The sequence below is a fragment of the Triticum urartu genome, unplaced genomic scaffold (genome assembly GCF_056163025.1).
Source record: "Triticum urartu cultivar PI428250 unplaced genomic scaffold, HENAU_Tu73 scaffold2, whole genome shotgun sequence".
Taxonomy (NCBI): Eukaryota; Viridiplantae; Streptophyta; class Magnoliopsida; order Poales; family Poaceae; genus Triticum; species Triticum urartu.
In genome coordinates, this window is record NW_028260368.1 from 1,565,372 (window position 1) to 1,576,582 (window position 11,211).

At 33.4% G+C, this 11,211-nt stretch overlaps 2 non-coding genes across 2 annotated transcripts; both read right to left on the reverse strand.

Annotated features, from left to right (window-relative positions):
* Nucleotides 1-26: 26 nt before the first annotated feature.
* Nucleotides 27-98, reverse strand: TRNAN-GUU (transfer RNA asparagine (anticodon GUU)). Its single transcript has one exon. It is a non-coding gene; the product is annotated as a tRNA-Asn (tRNA).
* A 10,788-nt stretch (nt 99-10,886) lies between these two features.
* On the reverse strand, nt 10,887-10,966 carry TRNAL-UAG (transfer RNA leucine (anticodon UAG)). Its single transcript has one exon. It is a non-coding gene; the product is annotated as a tRNA-Leu (tRNA).
* Nucleotides 10,967-11,211: the final 245 nt, after the last annotated feature.

An 11,211-nucleotide genomic window follows, 5' to 3' on the forward strand; every position in this document is an offset into this window, starting at 1 on the left:
TTCTTACATTAAAGAATGAATAAAATCTCCCCAAGTAGGATTCGAACCTACGACCAGTCAGTTAACAGCCGACCGCTCTACCACTGAGCTACTGAGGAACAAGGGGGGATTCGACCTCCTAGAGTTCAACTCCCGCTCTCAACCCATGAACAATATGAGTCCGAAGCTTCTTTCGTAACTCCCATAATTTCTTCGTAGTGGCTCCGTTCCATGCCTCATTTCATAGGGAAGCCCAAAGTGGCTCTATTTCATTCTATTTCACTTCCTAGCACTTCCTATCATTTAATATCCATCCCTTTGGTCTTATTGACATAAGAGATGTCATTTATAGTCTATCTCTTTCTATATATGGAAAGTCAAGAAATTCTCATCGAAACATCGAGAAATTGTGCATATAGAAAACTCTAAAGAAAGAAAAAAAGGAGACCCATGCCATGATTTTCAAATCTTTTCTATTTAGTAGTCTAAGTTTCTCGATGAGGATAATTAATTCGGTCGTTGTGGTCGGACTCTATTATGGATTTCTGACTACATTCTCCATAGGTCCCTCTTAGATCTTCTTTCTCCAATCTTGGATTAGGGAAGAAGGAGATATTCGCGACTACTGGCGATTTCATTATGGGGCAGCTCATGATCTTCATATCGATCTATTATCCACCTCTGTATCTATTCTTTCTTAGCTAAACAGGTGGAAGATCTATCCAATTTGGTTATATTATATCATGGACTCGAAAAACGGATCTGAATTTGACTGAAATGCACGATCTTCACAGGTATCACTTTTCACGATACCTAAAAGGTGGAATAGCGATTTTCGAACCATTTCCTATAAGAGAATGGTTTCCATTACTTTGAGAAATGGATTCTTATATCAAACTATAGCTATTGCATTAAAGAAGAAAAGAAACTAATAGAAGTCGAAGACGCGGAATGATAGTGAATAGAGAGAAAGATTCTTCTGATTTTCTTGTTTCTATCTACTAGACGCCGTAGAGAATTGAGAATTTTCATGTCTTTCAATTCTCGTACTCGTAATTGGAAAGTTATGGAAGGAGACCCATCATTTTGCAATGAAAACAACATATAAAACTCTGGACAATTTCGAAATCAGGCCAAGCGTCTTAATACATATGCAAAAAAATTCATTATTGGCCCACCATTGATTAGAAGATTTAGCTTGTATGAATCGCTATTGGTTTGATACGAATAATGACAATCGTTTCAGTATGTTAAGGATACAGATGTATCCACAATTCATTTAGAGTTACTTAATAGTCTATTTCTTATACCATATCTCTATCCCGTGAAATTCTCGAGCCAAAAGATGGATGCATATGCTGTGTTTCATTTTGCTAAATGATATCAATTAAATGGTGTATCAATTCCATAAATTGCATATAGCAATAAATAAATCAGCAAAATTCTTTCTAATATTTTAGATAGAAGAAACATTTCTTCTATCTAAAATATTAGAAAGAATGTACCCTTCTATCCAAATCCAATTTGCATCGATAAAATAAATCCAAATTCCAGTAGTAGATGAATAATTGCAAATTTGTGTGTGTACGAGATTAGAATAACTTCAAAATAACTGACATAATTTTGTATTTTTCCTGATCAGAAAAATACATGAAAAAGAAAGGAGGTAGAAAAATTTTTGGATTTAGGTTAAAGAAGAAAAAGAAGAAAACAGGGGTTCTGTTGAATTTCAAGTATTCAGTTTCACCAATAAGATACGGAGACTTGCTTCACATTTGGAATTACACAAAAAAGATTTTTCATCGGAAAGAGGTCTACGAAGACTTTTGGGAAAACGTCGACGTTTGCTGGCTTATTTGGCAAAGAAAAATAGAGTACGTTATAAGAAATTAATCGGTCAGTTGAATATTCGGGAGCAGTAATTTAATCGTTCAAATTTTTTTCTTGTTTTATTATTTTTTTAGTAGTCTTATAGTAGTCTTAGATTTTTCATTTTGATGAGCCTCGCTTTGAGGAATTCATGGAATAATCCATTTTCATGGAATAATGAATTAAGGAAGAAAGGATATGAGTCTACCGCTTACAAGAAAAGATCTCATGATAGTCAATATGGGCCCTCAACACCCATCAATGCATGGTGTTCTTCGACTGATCGTTACTCTCGATGGTGAGGATGTTATTGATTGTGAACCCATATTAGGGTATTTACACAGAGGAATGGAAAAAATCGCGGAAAACCGAACTATTATACAATACTTACCTTATGTAACAAGGATATAGAGAGATTGTAGAAAGGGGATAGGATAGTTATTTTTGCAAGAGACTTGTTGTAAATTCCTTAACTTAAGAAAGAAAAAAGAATAAAAACACAGATACATAACATAAAAAAAAGAATAAATAAGACGAGATTCGACCTCCCCCTACATATTTAATTTCCTCTCCTATACAAAAACTAGCAAGACCCACTCCATTGGTAATTCCATCAATAACACCCTTATCAAAAAACTCCGTGAGTTCGGTTGAATGATGCACAATTACTTTCGCATCGGAGGAGTAGCCGCCGATCTACCTTATGGATGGATCGATAAATGTTTAGATTTCTGTGATTATTTTTTACGCGGAGTTGTTGAATATCAACAACTTATTACACAGAATCCAATTTTTTTAGAGCGAGTTGAAGGAGTAGGTTTTATTAGCGGAGAAGAAGCAGTAAATTGGGGCTTATCGGGACCGATGTTACGAGCTTCTGGAATACAATGGGATCTTCGTAAAGTAGATCCTTATGAGTCTTACAACCAATTTGATTGGAAAGTCCAATGGCAAAAAGAAGGGGATTCGTTAGCTCGCTATTTAGTACGAATTGGTGAAATGAGGGAATCCATCAAAATAATTCAACAAGCTGTAGAAAAAATTCCTGGAGGACCTTATGAAAATTTAGAAGTCCGACGCTTTAAGAAAGAAAATAATTCTGAATGGAATGATTTTGAGTATAAATTTCTTGGTAAAAAACCTTCGCCCAATTTTGAATTGTCAAGACAAGAGCTTTATGTAAGAGTAGAAGCCCCAAAAGGTGAATTAGGGATTTATCTAGTAGGAGATGATAGCCTTTTCCCCTGGAGATGGAAAATCCGTCCACCCGGGTTTATTAATTTGCAAATTCTTCCTCAGCTAGTTAAAAAAATGAAATTGGCTGATATCATGACGATATTAGGTAGTATAGATATCATTATGGGGGAAGTTGATCGTTGAAATGATAATAGATAGGGTAGAGGTAGAAACTATCAATTCTTTTTCGAAATTGGAATTATTAAAAGAAGTCTATGGACTGATATCGATTCTACCCATTTTGACCCTCCTTTTGGGAATAACAATAGAGGTACTCGTAATTGTGTGGTTAGAAAGAGAAATATCTGCGTCGATACAACAACGTATTGGTCCTGAATATGCTGGCCCCCTGGGCCTGCTTCAAGCTATAGCAGATGGGACTAAGCTACTTTTTAAAGAAGATATTCTGCCATCCCGAGGAGATATTTCTTTATTTAGCATTGGACCCTCTATAGCAGTCATATCAGTTTTATTAAGTTTTTTAGTTATCCCTTTGGGATATCATTTTGTTTTAGCCGATCTTAGTATTGGTGTTTTTTTATGGATTGCCATTTCAAGTATAGCTCCTATTGGTCTTCTTATGGCAGGATATAGCTCAAATAATAAATATTCTTTTTCAGGCGGTCTACGAGCTGCTGCTCAATCCATTAGTTATGAAATACCATTAACTTTTTGTGTGCTAGCAATATCTCTACGTGTGATTCGTTAAAATAGATCTTTTTCCTATAAAATCCATTAACTATTTATATTCCTTTTCTTATTTAGTATTTGGGTTGGTAAGTTAAACTAGATAGCTATATGAGTGAAACAAAACAGCTTATAAATTTGTAGTAAAAAGAAAAAATCTCATTTCCTACGTACAAGAAAAAAGTGGAAGTAAACATAAGCAGTGTAAACTCTTTATCCCAAGGTTGATATTTTTTAATTAGTCATCATATCTTGAAGCGGCCAAGAATAAAGGATTCACGATATGGAATTCCATTACTAGAATACTCCTAGTTATTACTATAACTTAATAATCCATAAGAAGAATCCACCAAAAGTTAGTGAAGGGTTAGGAACACTAAAGTACATAAAGGATTAGTAATGGAAAATCTAAAACATTAGAGATTTTTGCCCATAAAAGGAATCATAATAAGGACTTGCAATTTGTAGAAATTATCAAGTAGTACTTTCTTCGGATTCCGATCCAGAGTATGTTCCCATTCACTTGTTAAGGAAATGGCTATCAAGAACGAATTAACCCTTTATCCATTTTTTCTTTTTAAATACCCCCTCCCTGGGGAAAGAAGAATAGTAAAAAAGATATGGAGTGCACTAGAAAAAATTTTCATTATTTCCTTCCTCTATCCATATTCATGCAGAATTGCTCATGAACTAATACCCAACTCTTTCCATTTATTAATTGAATTCCTATAACAAGTAACAAGTGTTTTATTCCAAGATTAAGTTATTACTGAACAAAGAAAAATTTTCATTATATTATAAAGGATGAGATCAATTCGGAAGCGCTTTTTCTTATTCTAGCAGACGGAATTCCTTTGGTCTAATTTAGGACTTTCAAATCTATTTTATTTTATCTAATTCTATCTACGCCCCCGGGGCTAGGAACAAAACAGTCCTTTCCTTTTTCTGATCATAGAGAAGCCGTATGAAGCTAAGGTTTCATGTACGGTTTTGAAATAGCGGTGGGAACTGTGATGTTATCACCGACTATGATTATCTAACAGTTCAAGTACAGTTGATATAGTTGAAGCACAGTCAAAATACGGTTTTTTTGGATGGAATATTTGGCGTCAGCCTATAGGTTTTCTGGTTTTTTTAATTTCTTCTTTGGCAGAATGTGAAAGATTACCCTTTGATTTACCAGAAGCGGAGGAAGAATTAGTAGCAGGTTACCAAACTGAATATTCCGGTATCAAATATGGTTTATTTTATCTTGTTTCTTACCTAAATTTATTAGTTTCTTCTTTATTTGTAACAGTTCTCTACTTGGGCGGGTGGAATTTATCTATTCCCTATATATCCTTTTTTGATTTTTTCCAAATGAATAAAGCAGTTGGAATTTTGGAAATGACAATGGGTATATTTATTACATTAACTAAAGCTTATTTATTTCTCTTCATTTCTATCACAATAAGATGGACTTTACCGAGGATGAGAATGGATCAGTTATTAAATCTTGGATGGAAATTTCTTTTACCTATTTCCCTGGGCAATCTCTTATTAACAACCTCTTCTCAACTTGTTTCACTATAAATAAGATAATACAATAATAGTAAGAATATTTTCAACACAAAAGCTCTCTCAAACAAGAGAAAGAAACATATCTTTTTCATAGATATTTAGAATGAATATGTTCCCTATGGTAACTGGGTTCATGAGTTATGGTCAACAAACAATACGTGCTACAAGGTACATAGGTCAAAGTTTCATAACTACCTTATCCCACACAAATCGTTTACCTATAACGATTCACTACCCTTATGAAAAATCAATTACACCAGAGCGTTTCCGAGGGCGAATCCACTTTGAATTTGATAAATGTATTGCTTGTGAAGTATGTGTTCGCGTATGTCCGATAGATTTACCCGTTGTGGATTGGAGATTTGAAAAGGATATTAAAAGAAAACAATTGCTTAATTATAGTATTGATTTCGGAGTTTGTATATTTTGTGGCAATTGTGTTGAGTACTGTCCAACAAGCTGTTTATCAATGACTGAAGAATATGAACTTTCTACCTATGATCGTCATGAATTGAATTACAATCAAATTGCTTTAAGTCGGTTACCAATCTCCATAATGGGAGATTACACAATTCAAACAATTAGGAATTCGTCTGAAAGTAAAATAAACAAAGAAAAATCTTCGAATTCAAGAACGATTACTGATTACTAAACTTTGATTTTGTCTTTCTGTTATAAAAATCTAATAATTCTTTATTAAACTTTAAAATTAAACTATAAAGAAAAACGAAAAACTACTGCTTATTGGAAATTATTTCTTATTTTAAATCAGACTAGATTTTCGTGATATAATATAATTTATAACTATAAGTTTATACACAAAAAAATACCCTAATCCTTTTTTCCTTCCTTGAATCCTTTAGTTTTAGTCAGTTCATGAAAAATTTTATACTATTAATTTCTTTTTATCCATAATGGATTTACCTGGACCAATACATGAGATTCTTATGCTATTTGGGGGATTTGTTCTTCTACTAGGGGGTCTAGGAGTAGTATTACTTACCAACCCCATTTATTCTGCCTTTTCGCTGGGATTAGTTCTTGTTTGTATATCCTTATTCTATTTTTTATTAAATTCCTACTTTGTAGCTGTCGCACAACTTCTTATTTATGTGGGAGCCATAAATGTCTTGATCATATTCGCTGTAATGTTCGTAAATGGCTCAGAATGGTCTAAAGATAAGAATTATTGGACTATTGGAGATGGGTTCACTTCACTCGTTTGTATAACTATTGTTTTTTCACTAATGACTACTATCCCAGATACGTCGTGGTATGGAATTCTTTGGACTACAAGATCAAACCAAATAGTAGAACAGGGTCTCATAAATAATGTTCAACAAATTGGAATTCATTTAGCAACCGATTTTTATCTTCCGTTTGAACTCATTTCCATAATTCTTCTAGTTTCTTTAATAGGTGCAATTACTATGGCTCGGCAATAAGAAAACTTAGAAAAAGTACAAATTATAAGAATTGCAAATCTAAAATAAATAACTAAAGAATCACAATTTTGATTTAGTAAAATCCATCTACTGCCAACAAATACCTCCTTTTTTTTTTTTTTTTTTTTCTTTTGTTGTGTAATTGTTCTATTGTAATTAATTGAATCGGTTCAATTCTTGCCCTCATATTGAAATGAATCGAGATTGATAAGGAGTTAGTTAATGATGTTTGAGCATGTACTTTTTTTGAGTGTCTATTTATTTTCGATTGGTATCTATGGATTGATCACAAGCCGAAACATGGTTAGAGCTCTAATATGTCTTGAACTTATACTGAATTCAATTAATCTAAATCTCGTAACATTTTCTGATCTATTTGATAGTCGCCAATTAAAAGGAGATATTTTCGCAATTTTTGTTATAGCCCTTGCAGCTGCTGAAGCCGCTATTGGACTATCCATTCTTTCTTCCATCCATCGTAATAGGAAATCCACTCGTATCAATCAATCTAATTTATTGAATAATTAGACTTTTGAATAATTAGACATAGAATCCTCTAAACAAAGGCGCACATATTAAAATAAATAGAAATCAATACTATTTTCTTAGTATTATTTGAGAATATCCATTTTTTTTAGTAGATTATTGCATAGTATTCTTTTTCACTTAAATGAATTTTTGTATTTGTAATTCATTGATATTGCAATTTGAATATTGCAATAATTTATATTGAAAAGACGATAGCCAATTTATTGGCTAATTCGAATTCGTCTGTACAATTCGTAAAATTCTTTCTTATTTCTTATTTATTGTTGAAATCCAAAATTAAAGTCTCTTGGCTCTCTTCACGCTTTCTCACAAACAGATTAAAAAATAGATTTTTTTTTTTGAAGTTTGGATAAACCATTGCTTCGTCTGGTGTCTACAATACATATGACTCATTATAGTACTAATTTCATTTTTACCAGATCGAAAAATTTTATGTTGAAAAGAAAAATTTATAGATCCAATGTCACATTCCGTAAAAATTTACGATACATGTATAGGATGCACTCAATGTGTACGAGCTTGTCCAACAGATGTATTAGAAATGATACCCTGGGATGGATGTAAAGCCAAGCAAATTGCTTCCGCGCCGAGAACCGAAGATTGTGTGGGTTGTAAGAGATGTGAATCTGCCTGCCCGACAGATTTTTTAAGTGTCCGCGTTTATTTAGGGCCTGAAACAACACGTAGCATGGCTCTATCTTATTGATACGTTACAAAAAACTTCACTCGAATCGTCTGATTCCTCTTTACCGAAGAAGCCTGTGCTCGAAATAATCGAGCACGGGCTTTTCTGGTCAAAACGTATCTTGTCTTTATCACTTTATCATGAGTTATTTTCCTTGGTTAACAATACTTGTTGTTTTGCCGATATTTGCAGGTTCATTAATTTTCTTTTTACCTCATAAGGGAAACAAAGTCGTTAGGTGGTATACTATATCTATTTGTTTATTAGAATTCCTTCTAATGACTTATGCGTTCTGTTATCATTTCCAACTGGAGGATCCCTTAATCCAATTAAAGGAGGATTATAAATGGATAGATGTCTTCGATTTCCACTGGAGATTGGGAATCGATGGACTTTCATTAGGATCTATTTTATTGACAGGATTTATCACTACTTTAGCTACTTTAGCAGCTTGGCCAATTACACGGAATTCGCGATTATTCTATTTCCTGATGCTCGCAATGTATAGTGGTCAAATAGGATTATTTTCTTCGCGAGACCTTTTACTTTTTTTTATCATGTGGGAGTTAGAATTAATTCCTGTTTACTTACTTTTATCCATGTGGGGGGGGAAGAGGCGTCTATATTCAGCTACAAAGTTTATTTTGTATACTGCAGGCGGTTCCATTTTTTTCTTAATCGGAGTTCTGGGTATGGGCTTATATGGTTCCAACGAACCAGGATTAGATTTGGAAAGATTAATTAATCAATCATACCCTGCAACCTTGGAAATACTTTTATATTTTGGCTTCCTTATTGCTTATGCTGTCAAATTGCCGATTATACCCCTACATACGTGGTTACCAGATACCCATGGGGAAGCACATTATAGTACATGTATGCTTTTAGCGGGAATATTATTAAAGATGGGAGCATATGGATTGATTCGGATCAACATGGAATTGTTACCTCATGCTCATTATCTATTTTCGCCCTGGTTAGTAATAATAGGAGCGATCCAAATAATCTATGCAGCTTCAACTTCTCTTGGTCAACGAAATTTCAAAAAAAGAATAGCTTATTCCTCTGTATCTCACATGGGTTTCATAATTATAGGAATTGGTTCCATAACCAACATTGGACTCAATGGAGCTATTTTACAAATATTATCCCATGGATTTATTGGTGCTACACTTTTTTTCTTGGCAGGAACCGCTTCTGATAGAATGCGTCTTGTTTATCTCGAAGAACTGGGGGGAATATCTATCCCAATGCCTAAAATTTTTACCATGTTTAGTAGCTTTTCAATGGCTTCTCTTGCCTTACCAGGAATGAGTGGTTTTGTCGCAGAATTAGTAGTATTTTTTGGACTAATTACTAGTCCAAAATTTCTGTTAATGCCAAAAACACTAATTACTTTTGTAATGGCAATTGGAATGATATTAACTCCTATTTATTTATTATCTATGTTACGCCAGATGTTCTATGGATACAAGCTATTTAATGTTCCAAACGCAAATTTTGTGGATTCTGGACCACGAGAACTCTTTATTTTAATCTGTATCTTTTTACCAGTAATAGGAATTGGTATTTATCCAGATTTTGTTCTCTCCCTATCCGTTGACAGGGTAGAGGCTCTCTTATCCAATTATTATCCTAAATAGGTTTGCTTTTTTTTACTCGTCTGCTCTATTAATGCAGAAATAAGTAAAAAAGTATATAATGCAGAAATAAGTAAAAAAGTATAATTAGATCTATCTCGAATTTTTGAGAACCCTTTGATAAGGCGTTCAAGGGGTTCTCAAATAAAACATAAAAGTAAAAACCTTCATTTCATGAAGGTTTTATTTTATGTAATCATTTAGGTGTTAATGTAAACGAACCATAACTATGTAAGCCTATTCCTAATAGATTTATACCAAAATAACAAATCCAAATTATAAGAAATCCTATCAAAGCTATAAGTGCAGAATTCGTACCCTTCCAATTTGGATTTGTTCTACTATGTAAATAAATTGCGAATATGGTCCAAGTAATAAATGCCCAAGTTTCCTTAGGATCCCAATTCCAATAGGATCCCCAGGCCTCATTAGCCCATACTGCTCCACAAAGAATACCTACGGTTAAAAGGGTAAATCCTAGGCTAATGACACGATAACTCCAAGAATCCAAACGCTCCGTTAATTGATATTTGTAATAATTTGGAAATGAAGGGACAGAGGTTCTTTTTAAAGCACTTCTTTTTGCATAAAAATATTTAATATCACTAAAGAAAAATGTTTTATTTAAAACATTTTTTTTCTTTTTAGAAAAGAAATGGAAATTATTTCGAAATCTAATGATTAGAATAGCGGCAGATAATAAGGATCCGCACAAAAGAGTTGCATAGCTTAATAACATCATACTGACATGCATCATTAACCACTGAGATTGTAGAGCAGGTACTAGTATCGTGGATTGATGCATTTCAGTTAAAAGACCCGATGTGGCAAAGCCTTGCGTTAAAATAGTACTTGGCGTAGTTATTGTGCTTAAATCATTTTTAGAGTTCTGTATTTTAGGAATGGTATGAAGAATATACAGGGCCCATGAAAGGAAGATCAATGACTCATATAAATTACTTAATGGAAAATGTCCCGAGGAAGCCCAACGAGAAACTAAGAATCCTGTTATAGAGAAAAAAGTAACTATCATTCCTTTTTCTGACGAATCGCGTAATCCTCCAAGTTCACGAACTAATAAGGTTATAAAATGAATCGTAATCACAATTGAAATCGTTGAGAAAGAGATATGAGTTAGTATATGTTCTAAAGTTGCAAATAGCATAAGGGGAAGGTCCCATTACAAAATTGTAAATTTCGAATTGATTTCTAATCTATTGTATTCTTTTTCAAGAATGCCGCCACTCGGATTCGAACCGAGATGCTTGAGCACTGCTTCCTAAGAGCAGCGTGTCTACCAATTTCACCATGGCGGCTAACTTCAAATAATAGGTAACTTAAAAGAATAATAGCTATTATCTTGGGAATCGTCGATATTGGGAAAGTCCATAAAATTTAGGAACATTAGAGTTTTCATTAAAATAGACTTCGTTTGGTAGTATCGTTTCCATTTTTTTTTTTTACAATAAACTCTTGCTTTGCCCAATAGAAACACAAACACTGCTTGAAAGAGTTGGAACTTCTTTTTTCTAACTTGCAATTATAGAACTAATTTTTTCTA